Source organism: Colobus angolensis, unplaced genomic scaffold, assembly GCF_000951035.1.
Source record: "Colobus angolensis palliatus isolate OR3802 unplaced genomic scaffold, Cang.pa_1.0 Scaffold378, whole genome shotgun sequence".
NCBI lineage: Eukaryota > Metazoa > Chordata > Mammalia > Primates > Cercopithecidae > Colobus > Colobus angolensis.
The window spans coordinates 1123434-1147132 of NW_012117132.1; the positions used below are offsets into that span (position 1 = coordinate 1123434).

The following is a 23699-nucleotide window of genomic DNA, read 5'->3' on the forward strand; positions in this document are numbered from 1 at the left end:
GAAAATAATGAAGATCAGAGAAGAAAATAAATTTTAAAATGACATACTAGAGACCCACAAACCACCAGTTGGTTCAGAACAGGATGGCTCTAGAGGGAAAAAATAAGGAATGTGAATTCAGACGCAGTAGAAATTAAAAATAATGAGAAAAAACAGGCCTGAAGAGACAGTGCAACAATGAGTTCTACCAGATATCCAGAGAACACCATGCTGACAACCTTAGATTCTTCAAAAAAGTAGAAAAAGATGGAAGAGTCTCCCATTTATTTTATGAGAATATAAACTTGATACCAAACTCAGATGACAGTTCAGGAAAGAAAATTAGGAAGTACTCTCATTTATGAACATATGTATAAAAGTCCAAAAACATATCAACAAACCCAACTCAACAATAACTATCTAACAATATATATCTAAAATAATGCCTCATGACCAAGTTGCATTTATGCTAGGAATGCAGATACTGTAAGATAGAAAATGTGTAGATGTAATTTACATTAACAAATTAAAGAAACATTAACTCAATAAATGTGAGAAAGCTTTCAGTAAAATTCTGTCCTTGCATATTAATGATTTAAAAATAAAAGCTAACAATAAATACTGGATAAATTATTAAAATTCATGAGAGTTCAGCAGGGTTGCCAGATATGAGATCAATCTATGGAAATAAGTTGCATTCATACTGCAACAAGAAAAAAGGAAATATATCTTAAACTATAACATTAATGTCAACAGAGACTAAAAGGACTATAAGACATATTAGGATTAAATTTTATAAAAGATATGTAAGACTTTAGATAACATTTGAAAACTTTATTGAAAGATATAGGCAATCTGAAATAAATCTGGACATATACCATATTGTAGATAGGAAAACTCAGTGTCATAATGATGTCATTTTACCTCAGATTGATCTATATAGTTAATACTACCTAAGTCAAATCTCAACTGGTTAGTTCATGTAATTTGACAAGTTGCTGCCAAAACTACATGGGGACCAACGAGTGAAGGGCCAAAAACAGTTAAGACACTCATGAAGAACACCATGTTGGTGGGACTTATCCTGTACAGATTTATTATAAGACTATATTGATTAAGACAGTATGGAAATGGCACAGGTGAGCCAGTGGAACGGAATGGAGTCCATAAATACTTGTGCCTATCTGGAGAGAAAGCATAGCATGGGAGTTAAGAGCATGGACTTTGAAGTCAAGACACTTAATATTTGAATCCCAACTCTTCCACTAATTCTCTGTGTGATCTTGGTCAAGTTAGTTTTTTTCTCTCTCAGTTCATAAGATGAGGACAATAGAAACAACTTCATAGGTTGTAAGGGTATAAATGAGTGCTGACACATACATAATAGATGCTATATAAATGTTGAATAAATGAAAAAAATTGATTTGCCAGAGATGGAATTACAGTATAGGAGAGAAAGAATGAACTATTCAATAAATGGTGCAGGGATCAATTGGTTATTGATATGGAAAAACAGTTGAGTCCTTATCTTGCATTTGAAATAAAAGTCGATTCTAGGTTGATTAAACACCTGCCTCTGAGAACCAAAATCTAAAGTGGTGAGGAAAGAAAATAGTGGAAATGTTTTTGACCTCTTGGTAGGGAATTATTTTTTGTCTAGGATACACTTCTCCCCAAGAAATAATTTCAAGATTAATAAATTTGACTCTATTAAAATTTAAAACTTCCTTGTGTCATGACACTGCAAAAAAGTAAAAAACTAGACTTTATACTAGGATTGTTTTTCAACACACATAATAAAAGAGGTTTGGTATTGGAAATAATATTCTCCCTCTATGACTTTCTGTAATGCAGTGAACTCATTGCAATTGGTAAATGAGATAGTGAAGACAATATAATCAGGATCTTACTGGTTCTACCTAAGATTTTCCAGCACATTAATGTTCTGCTTCATCAGGTAACAGCAGAGGAAAGCATCTGTGCTAACAATGAACTATGTAAGAATACAGTATACTCATCTCCCCATGTTCTTACTCTTAGTTTAATTAGACCATGGGCTTTGTTGTGGAGTCCTTATTTCACAGTTCTCACAATTTGTGCATTAGCTTTTTTCTTCGTAACTCAGCAGTCTCAACCCTACCTTAATCCTCTATCTGTAAAGCTAACTTCACCATTAAAAAAAAAAAACATATTTACAGTAGTGTTCTATTTATTAGGAATGAGCATGTCTTTGTTCTGGTGATAAAATTGTGTTATTTGAGTAGTCTGCCTTTAACCTGACTTTTCCCCCAAGCCCTGTTACTTTTAGCTTACAGTTTTGTGGAAAGCAGTGTTTGTCAAAAACCTATATATTATAACTGAAATACCTGGATAATAATTTCCTAGAAAACTATCAGTCAATTCAGAAAAAAGGACCCTCAGTTGGCCAATAAATAATATAAATAGGCATGTTTTGTAGATAACTCTGTAATAGCTGTGTGGAGTACATATTCTACAACTCAGTAATTCCACCTCTACATGTATGCCCTAGAGAAACTCTTGATCTTTTGCTATAAGACAGTGCCACTATTCAAAGTGCAAGTCCAGAAGGCAATAAGGAGTTTCTGCCAGTTAAGTCAACACTGTGCTTCTTTCATTGAGAAAGCCTTGCTGTGATTTTTTTTTAAGTGATTTGAAACAGTGTGCTTAATGAGGAAATTAACTTGTATTTGGGTACAAACTCCTTATCTCAAAGAATATTCATAGCATCATTGAAAATATCCATCAGTAAAAGAATGTATATGTAAATTGTGTATATTATATAACGGAATGCTGTGCACAATGAAAATGTAAGAACAGGCCATGTGCGGTGGCTCACGCCTATAATCCCAGCACTTCGGGAGGCTGAGGTTGGTGGATCACCTGAGGTCAGGAGTTCAAGACTAGCCTGACCAACATGGTGAACCTTTGTCTCTGCTGAAAAAAAAAATAATTAGCTGGGTGTGTGGCAGGTGGAGCCTGTAATCCCAGCTATTAGGGAGGCTGAGGCAGGAGAATTGTTTGAACCCAGGAGGTGGACTTTGCAGTGATCCAAGATGTTGCCACTGCACCCCAGCCTGGGTGACAGAGCAAGACTGTCTCAAAAAACAGAAAGTGAAAATGTGAAAACAAGAGACTAACAATTGCAAATCTCAAATTGAGCAAAAAAAGCAAGTTACAAAAAGCATAATGCTGTTTTATGGTAGCATTTATATAAAACCTTAAACATGGAAACAGTACTATATGTTGTTTTAGAATATACACACGTATAGTTATATAGAGTAATAAGATGCCTAGGAATGAAAAGTACCAAATTGAGGATAGTGCTTTCCTGCTGGGTCTGAGAGAAGGTAATATAATCATGTAAATAACAAATAAATATAGCTTAGAATGGAACATAAGTAGATTGATAGACATTTATGTGAAGAGGACCTGGAGTTTTAAATGATTACTTTCTCATGATGAGCCAGAATTACCTGGTTGTAAAATAAGGAGTACTCATGTTAGATTGCAAATAGATACTATTCAGATATATTATGAATTAAACATCTGGAGTATTTTGTTTGATTCTCAGAATTTTGTTTTAAGAGATTTTCTGGTAGACACAATGGAACTTCCAGGGCCAAGTGGTAGAGAGCAGGCTGAAAACAATGTCTTAAGCCAAACTGGTATATATTTAGAGAACAAAAGTCTTAATGGCAACTGAAATTCAGATATTTGAAAGAACCTGTTGATGCGGTACTCTACCTTTTTTCTTTTTAATTTCATCTATCACTTTTACCTACCAAACCAACCTCTCTGGACATGAGGATGATAAATGTTAATTTTGCCCTTCAGTATATTAACCAAGCCTTGTTGCTTTGCAGCATATCCAAATTTGAAATATGTCACCAGTGAAAATGTTGAACAGGTTGAATCCTGCTTGGATAACTTGCTAGCTGTTAGGAAAGTAATAGCCAGTTACTAGACCTTGATTTTGTCATCTGTCATGGTACTGTGAAATAGAACTTTCTACTATAATGGAAATGTTCTATATCTATGCTGTCTCCTCGAGTAGTCGTGAGCCATGTTGCTGTTGAGCGCTTGAAATGTGGCTAGTGTGACTGCGGAACTGGATTTTTTTATTTTATTTAAATAAATCTTAAATAACCAGTATGTGGCTCTTGTCTACTCTGTTGGACAGTGCAGATCTACAATGACGATGATCATATGCACCCTAATGTTTAGCTTCTGATAAAATAAGATCATGAAATACTTCATAAATGCAAATGATTTATGGTATATTTATTTGTGTGTGTACATGTATTACATGGTGAGATAGAATTTAAATATTCAATAATCGCATATAAATATAGCTTTAAAAATGATGAAATACTGGCAAGGATTAAAATTTAAAAGCTGTTTTTTATTACATTTATAGGTGACATGAACAGGTTGACAATGTGCATAAATGAATAACTGTTTTGAAAAGAGAAATTATCCGAATTTGTCATTCAGTTTTGAATATTAGTAAAGTGCTAGTTCTTCAGATTATCTTTTGGAAGTAGTTCCATTTGAACTTTAAAGTACTTTATAGCATATTTTTGCAAAGTTTTTTTTCTTAATTGCTTAGAATCAAAATATAATAAACATTCTTATCTGTTACTTATGTATGCCAAATATAATTTAAAATGCTGTTTTTTTCCTGCAAAAAATATATTAAAGTCAAGAAGTAAGTATTTTTACTGTGACTGTCATGATATACATTAGTATAAGTATCTCAATTTTTCTGGTTTTGTTCCTTTCTAGCTGCATAGATGAATGGTTTGAAGTAAATAGATCTTGCCCTGAGCACCCTTCAGATTAAGCATCAGCTTCCTGTTTTATAGGTAATTTTTTTGTAATTACTTTTTGAAGCATTAGCCCAAATTATACATTCTAAACTATAATTTTTATTTATTCATTTACTCATTGAGGTGCATGAGTATGTGTGTGTATGTTTCAGACACTTAGGCTACTGCATAGAAAACTTACATTAAAAATATTACATAATTCTAATTGTTGGCTGGGTACGCTGGCTCATGCCTGTAATCCCAGCACTTTGGGAGGCCTCAGGCAGGTGGATCACTTGAGGCCAAAAGTTCAAGACGAGCCTGGCCAGCGTGGTGAAACTTCGTCTCTACTAAAAATACAAAAATTAGCCAGGCATGGTGGTTCACACCTGTAATCCAAGCTACTCGGGAGGCTGAGGTACAAGAATCACTTGAGGCCAGGTGTGGTGGCTCACGCCTGTAATCCCAGCACTTTGGGAGGTCGAGGTGGGCGGGTCATGAGGTCAGGAGATCGAGACCATCCTGGCTAACACAGTGAAACCCATCTCTACTAAAAATACAAAAAAAATTAGCCGATCATGGTGGCAGGCACCTGTAGTCCCAGCTGCTCAGGAGGCTGAGGCAGGAGAATGGCGTGAACCTGGGAGGCGGAGCTGGCAGTGAGCCGAGACTGCGCCACTGCAAGCTAGCCTGGGCGACAGAGCGAGACTCTGCCTCAAAAAAAAAGAAAAAAAAAACGAGTCACTTGAACCCAGGAAGTGGAGGTTGCAGTGAGCCGAGATCATGCCACTGTACTCCAACCTGAGCAACAGAGCGAGACTCTCTCAAAAACAACCAAACCAAAAAATAATAGTTCTAATCTTTTAGTATTATTATGTGCCAGATGTTGTTGTAAGCATTTTACATCTATTAGTAAGTCATCTAATTGTCACAATAACCCTTTTGAGCTCAGTACCATTACTATTCCTATTACACAGATGAAGAAGTTAAGTATAGAGAGGTTAAGAAACTTGACTTTTCAAGGTCAGATAACTCGTTTGTTGATGGGGATGAAATTTGAACCCAGGCATTCTGGTTCCAAAGACTGTTCTTAGCAATTTCACTCTTTTTAGGTAGGAACATTTTCTTCAAAAAGTCGCATCATAAATTTATTCATTCAATTTAATCATTCACTTTTATATTTTTAGCATGTAATAAAGTGCCTGTCTATATAGTAGGCAAAAAATAAAGTTGCATTTTACAACTGAAAAGAAAAAACTAGTTTTGTTCAATTGATTTAAGTTTTTCGTGGTTCTGCATTATCTGAAAACGTTTAGTGAATTGAATGTTGTCCTCAATTGGGTATTTTCATAGGCCTTTTTTTCACATTTCATAAGTACATCAAATTGACATCATTTAGCTTTGAAAAAATAAAGGTTAATTGCTATCTTCAAATATATGAAAAGCTTTTATGAAAAGACTTGCAGAGATGATATAAAGCATTGGATTGTTATATCAAGGCAGAGCATTTTAGCTAATCCTAGAATTAGCTAAATTTCATGAGTTAGAGTCTCTTTGTTCAGGGACTCAAGACAGTAACAGCTGACTTTTCTGGGAGGCTGAGACTGATGGCAAGGAACTAGACCAGATGACGTCCTGAGGTCTAGTCCTGTGCTGGTTCCCCCATTTCCTTTTATTTCAATAACTTCTCTTAAATTTGAGAATAAAAGTGTTGAGGTAATAAACACAGTCAAGGAATTCTGTTGCTGTATTGGTGGAAGATGATTTAAGAGTAGCAGATTAGAATATTGACAGAGAAGATTTGGGATAATAGCAGCAATAGCACCTGAAATGAGAACTGCAGTTGAGTCTCATAAGACTGCACGTGTGCATGTGAAATGTGAAAGCCTTGGTAAACTGTAGAGTACTAAAAGACGGTCAGATTTTAACCTTTCCTGTGAACTTACTCAGAATATGCCTTGACACATTTAAAATATGAACTGAGGCTGAGCACTGTGGCTCACAGTGTAATCTCAGGTTTGGGCGGCTGAGGCCAGAGGATTGCTTCAGATAAGGAGTTTGAAGCTGCAGTGGGCTATGAACACACCAGTGCACTCCTGCCTGGGTGACCGAGCAAGTCCCTGTCTAAATAGATAAATAAATAAAATGTGAATGGAAGTAAGAATACGGGGTAAGAGAAGTATAGTGGTGGAGTGGTATTTTGAATATATGTGCACATATGTTTTTATTTCACCATAGAAAAGGTTTGGGATGCCTTCATTGTCACCTTACGTTTGAGACAAAATGAAACTGTGGCTAAAATTATAGAAGCATTGTAAGGGAAGTACTGAAAACTGTTGCTAACAAAATGAAATTTTTGTCTTAGTATTTTACATGTCCAACTAATACATCTAAATCCTTCCTCTATAGGTAAAATTTGTCTTTTTATTCTTTCTTAGTGCATTTTGGGCTGCTATAACAAAATACCTTAGTTGAGTAATTTATACATGATAGAAATGTAGTGCTTACAGTTCTGGAAGCTGGGAAGTCTAAGATCAAGGTGCCAGCCAGTAGATTTGGTGTCTGATGAGGGCTCATTCCTCATTTATGGCACCTTCTGTGTGTCCTCATGTGGTGGGACAACAGACTCCCTCAAGCTTCTGTAATGATACTGACTGCATTCATGTGGTCAGAGCCCTCATCACCTGATCATGTCCCAAAGGCCCCACCTCTTAATACTATAGCACTGCAGATTAGGTGTCAACATAGGAATTTTGGGAGTACACAAACATTTAGACCATAGAGCTGATAAGCTGTTTTTTTGTGAGGTGAAATTATGTCGTATACAATTTTTTTCTTTCATCGGCTGAATTTTTCTTTTAGTGTCACAGTGAGCTTATGGGATATGTGGAGCATACATCTCATCTTGTAGCTGAAATGCATATGTCTGTTGGTCTTCAACAACATTTCCATTTTCTTATGTTGCATATGAGTGTTATATTTGCTTATTTGTTTGTTTTCATATATAGAACCTGAAGTTGAAACTAGCCTACTACATGCTCTGTTTATCAGGTGTCTACAGAAATCTGAACCAATGGAGTCTGCTTCTGTGGGTCTTAAAGAGTCATTTTTAAGAATTTATAGACATGGAATATCTTGACTCTTGTACATTTTTGCTTCTCTCGTGTCCTTATTTATCAAGTGATACATTTTTGTATACCTTTTAATAGTCCTAGATTAAAGGTATATGGGTTTGAGGAGGATTCGGTGTTGTTAAAACATTTTAGAAGGCACTATGTAGCCATAAAGCTCAATGTTTTCGATATCCTTCAGCATAAGAATTTAACAATCAACCCAAAATAGAGAGACATGAATATTTGTGGTCTTGATTAGTTAGAAAATTGCTGTACTTTTTGGGGGGTTTTTAGTTACTTAGGAGAAATATTTTAAAACTCCTTGTGTGTGCATTCTTTACTTGGGTGTAGTCCTTATTGTGAAAGGGGGATGACTTCGTTATGTATTTTTTGTGACTAAACTTTAATTGGTCCTTCTGTGTCTTAATCTGTTCTTCTCCAGATTACTGGCTTTATGAGTTTTCAGAACAGTAAGTAAGGGTATGAAAACTTACAGTAACTAAAGCAGTGTTCATGGAGAAATCTATTTTTACACAGGTTTTCTTGTCTTTACAAGATGCTTGAAAAACCAAGAGGATATGAAGATCTGTCTCTGGAGAAACAAAAATGCAGGCATACTCAGCCAGAAATCTGAGTTTTGTGAGACTTGGTAATACAGAGATGGACAATCATACTGGGGTAAAAAACCCTGCTGAAGAGAGGACAGTGACCACAGAACTCAGTGTACCAAACATGCATACAAAGGACACACAGGGATTTTGAAAATGCTGCATATCCCTTAATAGTCATCTACATAGTAATACTGATAAACATTTTGTATTCAGATGCCAAAGTTAACTGATTTTAAAGTTGATTTACTTTTTATTAAGTTCTCCAGAGCTGCACAACTAGTTATGTTTTGATTTGTTTTGTTTTTCAGTTTGGGGTCTCTTTGTTTTCCCCAACATAATGTTTCTGCATTTATCTGTTCTTAAATTGAAAAACATATAATTTACTTCTTATAAATTAAAGTGTTAAATGTGAAACCAAGAAATGTAATCAAGCAGTAAAAACGTTCTCTGAATGTAGACCATGATCTCAAGTTCTTCCATTTTTTCCCCCAAGAGTGGAAAATAGACTTCTACATAGGAAAGCTAAAATATGTTAATATTTTTAAATTAAAGGTTTAATATCAGAATGCAGTCCAAAGAGCAAATCACATTACATAATTACATTTTAATTAAATATAGAATATTCTACTGAATTGCAATTTATTAAATATTCTTATCCTCTTAAATAAAACTGCTCAGCAGTTAATCAGCAGTGAATCATCTTGCAGCTATGCAACTTAAAAAAAATACAGATTACCAATTTTAAGTGCTGCCAGCTAAAATAACTGTTTTAACGGGTATCTTTTGTTTGTTCTTTTCATGTAATTATTTTATTGTGCTTTGCATCTCCAGGCAGTTCTCTCAAATTTGGGTAAAATGTTCAGCAGGCTGTAAACTTAAGAAAAGGGTAAAATAAAATTTTCTGGAGTGAAACTTGGAATAATTTGAGGGAGATTTTATATACCTTAAAAAATTGTAATTTAATTGGGATGCCAGATTTATAACAATTTGCATCTTTAATTTTCCAGATAATCTGGAGGTTAGCATTTGATAAATGATTTTTTTAAAGTAGATATGAAGATTTTGTTAATTTATAATTTATTCATTTGTTATTACTGTAATTGAAAATGTTATAGACACTTTTAAATTCAGTTTGTATAGAAAGAAATGTGTTAAACAAAATTATGTTAATAAATATTCCCACATAATACATCGGAATGGTTAAAAATACTGGAAGAGTTGTCAGGGCTACAATAGTGAATGTCTTTTTTTTTTAATATCAAAAATATCGTTAAGTAGGTTTTGTGTTTTCAACATAGGGAAAATGTTATCAGTGACTAGGTGGTGCACTTTACTTGGTGTAATTGAAAGTTGCACAGTAAGTACTGTTTCCTTGTTTTAATCTTTCTTTACTCCTAATGTATTTTAAGAATTTGCTGTTTTATTTAACGCTGCTACTGTTAATCTTCTCTAAATTTTTTCCCCTACTTTCTTGCTTCTGTTTCACATTTTTTAAAAGGGCAAGTACAGGAGCAACTGCTGCTACCCAGAAAAATTTGTGTATTATAAATAATTGAAAGAGTTTTTAATTGCTTTCTGTATGATTCCAGATCAGATAACATTTTCCCTGAAGTTATGCTGTGAAATGCCTTTTGTTATGCTGCAATTGCTAAAGGAATCCAAAACCTCCATTTTGACAGCTGAAGGCACAGTTTAATAGGTGCTTTTTAACTAGTTATGGAAAATATTCGTCCCTTAACGAAACAATTCTTTTTCTGATTTTTTTCTGTTACCATGAAGTCTTAATTTGAATTCATTTTATTTCATGTTTTCGATTTTGTAAGCTTTCATACCCTCCTGCCCAGCCTCCTCAAGTAAAACCTCTTAGAATGTGAATAATTGATTCATTTTCTATTACTGGTATACTGTTGTGATGAGAATTGTTTTGTTGTCTTCCATTCTTAAAGGAAGAGATTTATTACAGCTGTGAGAATTAACTATATTCTCCTGGAAGTTGATTTTGTGATAGGTTAATGCAAAAGTCATTGCAAAAACTGCCATTACTTTTGCACCAATTTAATAGTTCCCTTGTTTACTTTTTAACCTATATTGGCTTAAATTCACTTTTTAGCCCCTCTTTGTCATAAGGTTCTGTGCTGCATTTGCTACAATAGAAGCTCCTATGGTTTTAAAGAAAGTTCAGTGTTTGTCAGTGTCAAGTGCTACTTGATTATTATATTTTTCTGGAACAGTATTCACTTAAATCTGTTTATAGCAATCCCTTTTTTGACAAAATTTACAAAGTTGACATTTTTACTTTAAATTCAATCTCTATCAGTGACTTCCTAAAAAGAACAACTTAGAAATTGAGGGAAAAAAATGTTTTTAAAGCCCAAATGTTCCAGTTTTTATTCAAAATCAAAGTCGTTATTCTGGAAAATACAAGTAATATTCTATATAATGTCACTTAAAATATTTGTATATTTATTATGCAAACACTGAATAGTATAAGTAAGATATAAAATCACAATAGCTATTTAAATACTAAGCTGAAACTACTGACAACTAATTATTATGAGGGACACGATAAAGATTGAAAGCCTAGGTTATCAAGTTGGTTTTAGCTTTCTAGAATCTTTGTAAATACTCATGTTCAAATAAGATCACACATGCATATGTAGAAAGCAATATATTCTGAAAGTTCACTTTAGTGCCACTGTTTGTCCATAATGGATTTATTGCCAAATTTGAATCCTCACCTTACTTTGATCTGGCTTTTTTTTTTTTTTTCCCCTTGCCAGAATGTTTAGGAGAAAGTAAAATTATTCTGTTTTACTTTGGCTTTTTGCCAGAGATACAGACTGAGCATAGTCTTAATGTGTGTTTCTCAGATCTGGTTACAAGACGGATTATAGATTGTGTTTTAAGAGCAATGTTGTAATTGAAATATAAATAACAGCATAACTTTTTTTGTGTTAGCAGAAACAACATTAAAAAGGTTATGTTACATAATCTGTAGGTTTTGGTTTCTTAGTGCAACTCTTATATTTCTTTTCAATGTTACGTAGTTATTTCAGTTTTCACTCTAGCTACTTTACTAAAATGTAGCCCCCAAATAGCCTCAGCATATCTGCCATATGTATTTCAAAGATTACAGTCTGAATGAGTTAAAGAAAATGGCAAGTTCCTTTTCAAAGTTTATTTGACTCACAGCCATATTGCTAAGTTTGGGTATAGAGAAGTTAAAAACAGTCACTTAAATTAGTATCTTATAGCAAGATATACTGACATTGTTTTAAATGAAAAAGACTGTAAATTCATTGTAAATATTACCTAACATAAGAGTGGAAGAGGGGAATTTTTTTAAAAATAAGCTATATTTGAACAAAGCATGAAACTCTTGTTTTAAAATTTAAGAATAATTGAATTTACCATCTAATTGACATCTGTACTGTGCATTGATAGTAATATACAAATCATCTTATTCTTTCACTGAGGAAGTTCTCATATAAATCAAATAGCTGAGAACTATATAAAACTGCATAGAGGTAAATGGTGCTTATTAAATATGAGTATAGTTTGTTACTTGCTGGAAGTCTTCTAGTTCATTTGGACCATTTTCTAACAATTTTGATTGATCCTGAGGTGAACTCAGTATCTATTGGCAATGAGTGGTTAAATGTGAAGTGCCCTTGTTCAGTGTCCCTTGTTCTTGTACAGGCATTTTCTTAGTTTTAAAAAAAAAAAAAAATTCTAGCATGCCAACATTTTGTCTTTGGCCTATTCCCTTTTTTCTGAAGTGTGTAACTTCTGATTTTTTCTTTGCTGTGTTGTGAATAACAGTAGTTAAATTCTCTGTTTTACTATCTACTTTTCTTTTCTCCCCAGATCTTTTCATTCTAAAACTAAATTGCTTGGTTTTCTTTAGAGGAAATTGCTACATGGTGTACTCATAGTGATTCATATTCAAGAATAGCTGATAAACCTTTCTAGGTAATAACTTATCCAAACAATACTTTGAGTATCATATTTTGTGAATGCCTTGCTTAAGCTAGGAAACTGAATATTCTTTTTAAATCATAGAATTCCTGTATTAAATGTGAAGCACACAGTCTCCAAGGTCACCTGATTCTCTGTGGAAAATGAAAGGCACTGAAGGAAACCAGATATGTTAATACTTAGTTTTAGTTGAAAATGCAACATTACTGTACTTAGAGCGGGGGTTGGTTTATTTTTAGATATTTAAGCTATCATTAATTTTAGACAAATGGCTAATAATAAGAGCGGTTTTTGGTTGCTCATTTATGGAGAGACAAAGAACAGCATGGCATAAACTTACATCCCAGAAATAAATGAAAAAATTTAAGTGATAAAATTGTGTTTTCTATGAACCAGCGTTGTATATGAACCAACATTGTGTTTCTTAGCTCTGACCTGAACAGTGAGGTACCTGTCAGGACCCCTAGTCTTGGCACTAGAAATGACAGAGTTCTCCTATTACTAAATTCTCATGCCTTCCTTTTCTGACTTAGTAGGTTGAAATTGGTAGGCACTAATGATTTATGTTTGATAAAGTTCTGCTTGTATCCTGTTACTGGTAATTCTGGTACCAAAATCTCAAAAGGTTTGATTATTAGTAGCATTTTGAGTACCTGTGTTCATATAATACAGTTAGCAGACCCTTATAGAGGTCAAAAGAGATTTTGGAATTTGGTGATATTTATTGGTCTTTATAATACTAGCCTATTACATTTTCTTTCTTTATAATAACTGTTTATGTGAGTTTCATTGAAAATCATGGCTCTATTGCTTTATTCATGGTTTCCACAACTCTTTCTGTAACACCTTAATTTTCTCTCTTAGGTATTTTCCTGTTAAATAAGATATCAAAAGCATCAATCACAAGACAGAGAAAATGTATTAGGAACAACTTGTATTAGTATATTCTAAACTGAAATGAAAAAGCTCATTATTCCTATTTTAATAAATAAAGCTCCCAAATGATCTTGCTAAATTATCCCATTGTTTAGAAGTAGAAAATAAGAAAGGAGTGCTTTCATGGAAATTTGTCATATTCTCCCTTCTATCTAGAAGTTGACAATAAATTGCAATAAAACTAAGAAATAGCTGTATGCTGAAAAATACCATGAATTAATGTTATGGCTTCTTTATTTTTTTATATCCATTCCCACAAATTGAATTTAAAATTATTAATGAAAATTCTATAATAAGTAATACGTGTATTAGTACTGGGCAAAGAAGTCTTTGTTACATTAACCATTAGTAAAAGATATACTTTGACATTTCTGGTGTAAAACCTATATGTAAATGTTGTAATTGAGATATGATTGGACAGCTGTTAAGTTTTGGGGAGGGAAGCAGATGCCGGCATTCTCTGCTGAAAAGACAAGATGGCACTTGACAGACCACAGCAGATGGAGCCGGAAGAGGAAAAGGCAGGCAGTGGACTCTGCCAGTATTATCTGTTCAAGATTGAAGAACTCCAGGGTCAACTGCAATATAAATTGGATGGGGGAAAGCCACAAGGAGCAGTTCTGAACTCCAGGTGCATATGCAGCTGATTTTGAATGATAAGACCCCAAACCTTTGGAGGCGGCAGGTGCACAGGAATGAACTAAATGCTAAAGTGTGCCGATTTCAGGAGGAGCTACAGCTGCTGCAGGAACAGGACTCCTATGTCGGGGAAGTAGTCCAGGCCATGGATAAGAAGAAAGTGTTGGTCAAGGTGCATCCCAAGAACAAGTTTGTCGTAGATGTGGACAAAAATATCAGCATCAGTGACGTGACACCCAGTTCCCTGGTGGTTCTAAGAAATGACAGCTACACTTTGTACAAGATCCTACCCAACAAGGTGGACTCATTGGTGTCACTGATGATGGTGAAGAAAGCGCCAGATTCGACGTATAAATTGATTGGTAGACTGGATAGGCAGATCAAGGAGATCAAAGAAGTGATCGACCTGCCTGCTAAGCATCCCCAGATCTTCAAAGTACTGGGCATTGCACAGCCTGAGGGAGTGCTGCTTGGAAGACACTGTTGGCCTGGGCTCTGGCTTATCATAGGGACTGTACCTTTATTCATGTCTCTGGCTCTGAATTGGTACAGAAATTAATTGGGGAATTTCTGTGATGGCAGAGAAAATGCTCATCTGTCATCTTCACGGATGAAATCGACTCGATTGGCACCTCCCAGCTGGTGAGGGTTGCTGGAGGGACCAGTGAAGTGCAGCAGACGATGCTTCGAAGATGGCTGAGGCTACCGAGAGTATCAGTTTATCACGGCTACTAATACGATTGATATCCTGGACTCGGCACTGCTTTGCCCAGGGCACATTGACAGAAAAACTGAGTTCCCACCCCACAATGAGGAGGCCTGACTGGACACTTTGGACTCTTTCAGGATTCATTTTCAGAAATCAACCTGACCCAGGGGATCAACCTGAGAGAAATTGCTGAGCATGTGTCAGGAGCATCGGGCTGAAGTGAAGGGCATGTGTACAGAAACCAGCCTGTATGCTCTGAGTTAACAGTGAGTCCATGTCACTCAGAAGGACTTTGAGATAGTACAAAGTCCTATCTCATGCCAAAGGACAGTGAGGAAAAACATGTCCATCAAGAAACTATGGAATTGAGTGGACATCCTTTGTGTGTATCCCTACAATAAAACTCAGTGGAACAAGAAAAAAAAAAGAAAAAGTTTTGGGGAGGGATGATCTGCTAGTGTATAATCAATAACTTTTAAAATTTAGCTTGTATTTAGTAACATTTCATTATGTTTTGAAAAAAAGTAAAAAATCTTTTGAAGCACAATTTTCATGATGTAAAAGATACTGAGTTTCCTAGTGTAAGAACATGAGTTCTGGAAACAGTCTTAGGGACACTGGGCAAGATAGAGCACCCCTCCCCCCTCACCGCCAACCAACTTTGTTTGTAAAAAGAGAGAATACTGCCTACATCAGGGTTGGTGTGAGAATTAATTAGAAAAGTACATGTATGTAAGCACCAGACACATAGTAAGCACTTAATAATGTTAGTGGCTAGTGTAAACAAACATATTTGTGCCCACTTATGAATAATTTTACTATTCTCTCCAGTCATGAGGTGTAGTAGTAATATCTAAGACCTTAACTGAAGTGTTTAAAGTAACCTAGGTATAATAGAGAACATCATGGGTGCTAATTTCTACTCTCACTGAAACCCAGTGATTTTACTATATCAGCTACTATAAAGCACTACTTGATTCTGTAGATTATACGGACCAAGAATGTAGAAATGAGATAGCTGATCTCTAGGAACTGAATTTTTAGTGGGTAAAGCAAACAAGCATGTAATAGAGAACAATAAAAGCTCTGATAGACATATGTACATGGTGTTGTAGAGGTACAAAGGAAAATTAGGCAAGAGAGTGATGAAACTTAAGTATTTAAGAACAAATAGATCATAGTTCTAGGGGATGTGAAACATGCAAAGTGGAAAGTTTGGGAAGAGTATTCCCAAGGTAAAAAGCTTGGCACGTACAAACATAGGAGGAAAGTGAGACACTCTTTAAAGAGTTGCTGTGCTTTGGGAGGCGGAGGCGGACGGATCACGAGATCAAGAGACTGAGACCATTCCGGCCAACACAGTGAAACCCTGTCTCTACTAATAAAGTACAAAAAGTAGCCGGGCGTGGTGGTGCACGCCTGTAGTCCAGCTACTCGGGAGCCTTAGGCAGGAGAATTGCTTGAACAATTCTCCTGATGGAGAGGTGGAGGTTGCAGTGAGCTGAGATTGCACCACTGCACTCCATCCTAGCAACAGAGTGAGACTGTCTCAAAAAAAAAAAAGTTATGTTGGCCAGGCACGGTGGCTCACACCTGTAATCCTAGCACTTTGGGAGGCCGAGGCGGGGTGGATCACTACCTGAGGCCAGGAGTTTGAGACCAGCCTGGCCAACATGACGAAACCCCATCTCTACTAAAAATACAAAAATTAGCCGGGTGCGGTAGTGTGCGCCTGTAGTCCCAGCTACTTGGAAGGCTGAGGCATGAGCCCAGGAGGTGGAGGTTGCAGTAAGCTGGGATCGTCCCACTGCACTCTAGCCTGGGCAATAGAGTGAGACTGTCTCCAAAAATAAAGAAGAAAGTTGCTATGTCTAGAGAGGTAAACAGGTGATAAATCATGAAGAGATTTTTGTCTTAAACTATAATTGAAGGATTTGAAACAGGAAAAAGATAATCACATTTATACTTAGGTACGAGACTAGAGGCAGAGAGACCTGTTAGAACATTTATACTAATTCAGGCAAGATGATGAGGGGCAGAACTAAAGCAATGAAAATAGGGAAAGCAAGTGCAGAAGAACAGAACAGATTTAGAGAGCAGAATTGACCCATCTGGGACAAGTTCTAGTTGTCCATTCTGTTGCCAGTGCTGCAGAGTCCAGAGGCAGCACAGTGCTTCATTTGGTGAGGGACTTCACAAGAGTAAACCAAACTAGCTTTTTTAGCAGACCCATTTGTGATAACTGACCTAGTCCCTTGATAATAACCATTAATCCATGCATAGATTAATCCATTTTTGGAGACATAGATAGCCCTCATGATCCATTCACCACTTAAAGGCCCTACCTCTTAATATTGATACATTGGGAATTAAGTTTTAACACAAATTTCAGTGGGTACAAACATTCAGATCATAGCAGTGGGTGTAGGAGATATCTAGCCACGTTTAGGGTGTCAGTAAGTATGTGATAAGTGGGATTGTTGAGCTAGTTTAACGATACCTAGGTTGGTTGGGTTGGACTTTTCCTCATGTCCCCTCCCTGCTTAGCTCTAGCTGCCTATTGGAATGCAGTCATGCTTTCCTGGGTTTGCTTAGTGAAATGCTGAGATGCACTCTGAAGCATTCTTGAGGTTTTCCCTTTGGTTCATTTGTCCCATACTCCTTCCATTATACCAGTCTTCTCAGATCTTCACAACACAAGTAAATCTGTTGGAAGCAAGGTCTTGTAGAAGTAGACATATAGGAAAAATAGAGGCTGCTGTCCTGAAGGATGCTGCTGTTAAAATAGGTTGGGTTGGCCTAGGAAAAGGAGGACCAGAAGAGATTTATGATTTCTTGGAAGGCTATGAGTTGCCGCTGGCCCCATCATAATCTTTGTTTAGCAAAAGTCGGGAAATGAATACTGGTACACTTACATTTCTTGGAAGAGCAGCAGAAACCTTGGGATGTCCTTGTGGGTCAAGGAGACAACTCTCCTCATGGATTCCCTAATTTGATACAGCATACTCATGGAAACGCCAATTCAAGTTTTCACAAGTTTCTCTTAAAGTTCACTTACGATTTCCTAGACCAAGAATTCCTACAATGCAAGGCCTGTGAAAATGTTGTAAACTTAATACCTGACAGGGAGATATTCAAAGATGTCAAAGCCCCTGTTTTTACAAATATTTCCACATGGTTTAAGATTTACCTTCCCACATAAAATGAGTAAAAATAACAATAATTTTTCTGCAATACCTTAATGACACTGTAATTATAAAGCAGGGTTTTAAAATTCTGCCATGTAGTGCCTTATTTTTATAGTAATGTTTTCTATGAACCTTTGAATTTAATGTGTATTAAGAGATTTAAAGAGTATGTAACTAAAAAATATCTTTCCAACAAAGTCACCTTGAGATTTAATGCTTTCCAATTGGCTTGATCATTTGGTGGCAAGATAACTAGTTGGGTAACTGAACACAGACTATACAGTGTTAGCAAATATAAATTTATATTTCAGAAAAATATCAAATAACTGTATATCATCAAAACCTGTATGCGCCTTTCAAGGTAGCACGTTAACACTTGGAATATTATTAAATCTGTAAATACTAAGGATATTATCCAAATAGATGATATCCATCAAACGATATATAAAGTTCATCTGTTGTTGGAAATCAAATGTTGCAAAGGCCAAAGGTATTTAATATCCAAACTATTGTTTTAGCATATATTTAATAATGTAAAAACTCTAAAGTGATATATTGCTTTTTTTTTTTTTTGTCTTTGAAATCTGGTTGTGTTTTACACTTATAGCACATCTCTATTCAGGACTATAGCCACTTTTTAAGTTGTCAAGAGTTATATATGTGACCAGTGGCTACTGTGCTGGCAGCACAGGTCCAGATGACTCTGGGAGGCTTTTCTACTCCTATCTGTCCTTACCTGAATATTTCTGAAGGCCTTCTAATTCCAACTTCATGAAGATTCTTGGGTCTTTTTCAAAGTTTATTTAACTGCTGCACATGAGCAGAACTTGTCCTAAATTATTACTAAATTGAGGCAGTTTCCTCATTTTTAAATGAAAGAGCTGGAAATATCTTTAAAAGGTTGAGGGTCTAATGAATCGTCTTCATGTACATTCATAGATAGCATTGGCTTTCATTGTGATTATGGTTTTTGGTGAGGGCACATGAGCTTTGAACACCTGGTCAGTGTTTTAGTTAGGAATTGCAGTTTGTGAGGCTTTGGCCAAATAACCATCAGGAATTGTGAGTGATGCTGGTGAATAGTTCTAGTCAGATTTGTCCCTTGTGTTGAGTTCTATGGGGGACATTTTCATGGGTTTCAGACCTTCCAGCTAATAGTTGGCTTCCTGCCTACATCAGTGCTTAAACTGTCAAACTTTCCACCAAACCCTCAATTCATAAAGCTGACTCTTCAAAATCCAGCATAAGAGGCACCAGTAGTCAAGTCTAAACTGTCTTCAGTAAGATATTCCCTAGTTTGCCTAGAGATTCTGTGCTCAGATGCCATGTTGAATGGAGTCAGCGGGCAGGTGTTGGCAGGGAGGTTGTCTATGAGGTTGGCATACACAGTGGAAAGACAGACATTACATATGTCTTCTTTGGGATCCCCATAAGCCAGTGGTTCTCAATACTTGCCTAAACATTAGGTCAACTCAGGAGGGAGGAAAGACATATAGAGGCATCTCTTTAAATATATTAAGGTCTTGACCTCACCCCAGAGATTCTGAATTAATCTAGTGTGATTCTGTTGTATAGTCAGTGTACAACCTATCAAAGGTTTTCTCATACACCTCAAAAATAAGGGTGAACCTATGAAGAGGAAAGGGTGCCAAGAATGTTTCAGACCTCTGCAACTAAGCTGTAGCTATATTCCTTTCAATTTTCTTTCCTACTTGATCAAACTCTTAACTCTTTTTGGATGAGAAAACTGCTCTGGCATCATTATGCATTCTACCCAAATCTGGTTCATAGGACAATGTCTAATTCAGCCAGGCTCCAATCCTTAATTTTCACAAAGAATTTGTAGATTCTTTTTAAGCTCTTTTTACTTCCAGAATGGTTCTGACAAATCAAAAGCCTTTGGCTTCCAGACGCTTCTCTTCCTTTGGATTTAAAGAACTTGACTTTGACATTCAAAATAATATCTTTGATTTGTCCTCATTTTCTCTCCCTCCTGAAGCAGTGACCATCAGTCATTGAATAAAATGCCATGAGCAACTAGGAACACGAACTAGGAATGAAAAATGTTCAAAAACAGTATTCTGCTGCACTCACATCAATCGATAGAAAGCTATTGAAACCTAAATATGTAACTCTAGTCTGATTTTCATTCTTAGAGTTATGTGGTAATCTTCAGAAGTCTTCTCTCCCTGGAGAAGAATGTGTATAGGAGTTACTTGCACTAGAATGCAGGCACTATCATTCATTCATTTAGCATTCATTCATTTAGCACATATGGTTGGTTGTGTTGGTTCATTCATTTAGCACCTATTTCTTGAACATTTGATAGATGAAAAACACTGTGTGAGACACCACATATACATCGATGGGGAAAAGGATAGTTAGTGCCTGCCCTAATGGGGCTTAATCATTTATAGTATCACAAATCTATAAATAACAGGCTGTCTGAAACCTGGTTCTTAAATAAGTATTTGTGTCAGTTCTTACAAGGAATGAGGTTATTAAGGTCATTGGAAAACCCTTTATTTGACTCTGCATCCAGTAGGACTTTTATACCTTGTGCCAGACCTTCCTGTGTGTCAGTGCTACTAAAACAAAGGAGAAAGTAGGTAAAAGTACTTTAAACACTAGGATTGAGGTAGAGCCAGCCAGACACAGATTTCCTAACTTGTTTCCATTTTTAGAAGGCTATTTCTTCAGTAAGAACAGTATTATATTTCTAATCAGCTTTTTCTTCATTGCTTTGTAAAGGCAACTTTATTTTTTTAATTAATTAATTAATTTTTTTTTGAGACAGAGTCTTGCTCTATTGCCCAGGTCGGAGTGCGGTGGCGAGATCTTAGCTCACTGCTACCTCTGTAAAGGCAACTTTAAATAAAGTTGCAATTTACATGCAACAAAAACATTATGCATGTACAGTCTGATTAATTTGTGCAAGACATATATACCTGTGTGACTATCACCACAACCGAAATAGAGAATATTTTCATCACCCCTCAAAAATTACTTCAAGACTCTTAATAGTTGGTTCCCACCCATCACCCCACAGCCCTAGGCAGCCATTGATCTGCTCTGTGTCACTGTAGATTAGGTGAAATCATTCAGTATGTACTTTATTTGTGTAAATTTGTTTTGCTAAGCATAGTGTCTGAGAAACATCGCAGATGCAATGATGTTGCCTGAATCATCGCGAGACGTTGCTTGAATCAGTAGTAGTGTTCCATTCAATGAGTATGCTACAGTTTGTTATTCTCCTATTGGTGGGCACCTGGGCTGTTTCTAGTTTGTGGCTATTACGAATAAAATGACTATGAAAGTTTGAATAGAAATCTTTGTGTGAACATGTGATTTCATTTCTCTTCAATAAATACCTAGGGATGAAATTGCCGAGTCATGTGGTAAGTATTTGTTTAACTTTGTAAGATACTGCCAAACTGTTTTGCAAAGTAGCCGTGGCGTGTTACATTTCCACCAGCAATGTATGAGGGTTGCAATTTTACCACATTATTGCCAATACATGCTGGTGTCGGGCTTTTTAATTTTGGACATTTTAGTGGGTCTGTAGTGGTATCTCGTAGTTTTAGTTGGAATCTACTTAACCACTAATGACATTAATCATCGTTTTATATGCTCATTTGACGTTCCTGTAGCTTCTTTGGTGAAAGGTCAGTTCTTTATACTATTATTTTTAACAGGTTTATTGAGGTTTAATTTACATACCATAAAAATCCACCCACTAAAAGTATACAATTAAATTGTTTTTCATATATTTTTGGAGTTGTAGTCCTTAGCATAATCAGTTTTGGAATACTTATATCACCCTAGAGAAACCTTATACTCATTAGCAATCACCCTCAATTTTCCCCTCCTCTAGCCCTAGGCAACCACCAGCTTTCTGTTTCCATAGATTTTCCTTGACTAGGTATTATGTATAAGTGGTATGATACAAAATAGAGTCATTTGCATTTGGCTTCACCTAACGTAATTGTATCTGAAGATCACCCATGTTTAGCATGCATTAGTAATTCTTCCCTTATTTTTTGCTGAATAGCAAAAATAATTTTAAAAATCCATTCTATTGTATGGATATACCACATTTGTTTATCCACTTGCCAGTTGATGGATTGGATCGTCTCCACTTTTGGGGCTTTTATGAAAGATGCTTGTATGAACGTTTGCCTTCAGTTGTTTGGACATATGTTTTCATGTGTTTTGGGTAAGTATTTAGAAGTACAATTGCTGGGTCATATGTGTGCAGCTTTATACGCAGTGCTCACTGTTATCTTATTCCCTAGGTCTGTTAAATTCCTCACTGTTTTGCCCATCTGTGGCTTGCCCCAGCCAGTATCTCAATCTAGGTACAATGTTGGCCTTCCCTGTTTGCTGTTCAGATCGATATTGTTTTTGACAACACTCCCGCATGTGTATTTTTCCCACATTCTGCTCCATATCAGTTCAGCCCCCTCCAGCAGGGAGGCTGCAGGCCTTGACAGCCTGCCCACCCTGGTAGAACTATAGTGCCACAGAACTTGAAGGACTGGGAGAGGGTGAGATGGGGACAGCCTCAGACTACAATGCCACAGACTCCCACTGTTCTAACCAAGGTTCAGTAGGTTTTCTTGAATAAATGTTAATCAGCTTGTTGCATGCATTAGTCAGTTCTCAGAATTCTGAAATGAGTATTTTCACAGTTTTGTCAAGTTTTATAATTGCTTTTTGGGGAGAAAATTTGCCAAACTCATTACTCAGACATTCCTGAAATCTCATTGGGATGCTTTTTTGTTTTTGTTTTTATTTTTATATATACTTTAAGTTCTGGGATACATGTGCAGACCATGCAGGTTTGTTACATAGGTATACATGGGCCATGATGGTTTGCTGTACCCATCAACCCATCATCTATATTAGGTATTTCTCCTAATGCTATGCCTCCCCTAGCCCCCCGACAGGCCCCAGTGTGTGATGTTCCCCTCCCTCTGTCCATGTGTTCTCATTGTTTGACTCCCACTTATGAGTGAGAACATGCGGTGTTTGGTTTTCTGCTTCTGTGTTAGTTTTCTGAGAATGATTGTTTCCAGCTTCATCTATGTCCCTGCAAAGGACATGAACTCATCCCTTTTTATGGCTGCATAGTATTCCATGGTGTATATGTGCCACGTTTTCTTCATCCAGTCTATCATTGATGGACATTTGGGTTGGTTCCAAGTCTTTGCTATTGTGAATGGTGTTGCACGTGTGTATGTGCCTTTACAGCAGAATGATTTATAATCCTTTGGGTATATACCCAGTAATGGGATTGCTGGGTCAAATGGTATTTCTAGTTCTGGATCCTTGAGGAATCGCCACACTGTGTTCCACAGTGGTTGAACTAATTTACACTCTCACCAACAGTGTGAAAGTGTTCCTATTTCTCCACATCCTCTCCAGCATCTGTTGTTTCCTGACTTTTTAATGATCGTCATTCCAACTGGCATGAGAATGGTATAACATTGTGGTTTTGATTTGCATTTGTCTAATGACCAGTGATGATGAGCTTTTTGTTCCGTTAGTTTGTTGGCCATATAAATGTCTTCTTTTGAGAAGTGTCTGTTCATATTCTTTGCCCACTTTTTGATGGGACTGCTTGTTTTTTTCTTGTAAATTTGTTTAGATTCCTTGTAGATTCTGGATATTAGCCCTTTGTCAGATGGATGGATTGCAAAAATTTTCTCCCATTC

General features: G+C 36.2%; 1 pseudogene across 1 annotated transcript in view; it reads left to right on the top strand.

The window, feature by feature from the left end:
* The window catches only part of LOC105520305, a 95644-nt pseudogene extending 80435 nt beyond the window's left edge, over window positions 1–15209 (top strand). The window contains exons 4-6 of the transcript XR_001003107.1: window positions 4786–4865; window positions 8459–14013; window positions 14085–15209. The product of XR_001003107.1 is annotated as a 26S protease regulatory subunit 8-like (transcript). The remainder of the gene's footprint in view (window positions 1–4785; window positions 4866–8458; window positions 14014–14084) is intronic.
* Window positions 15210–23699: the final 8490 nt, after the last annotated feature.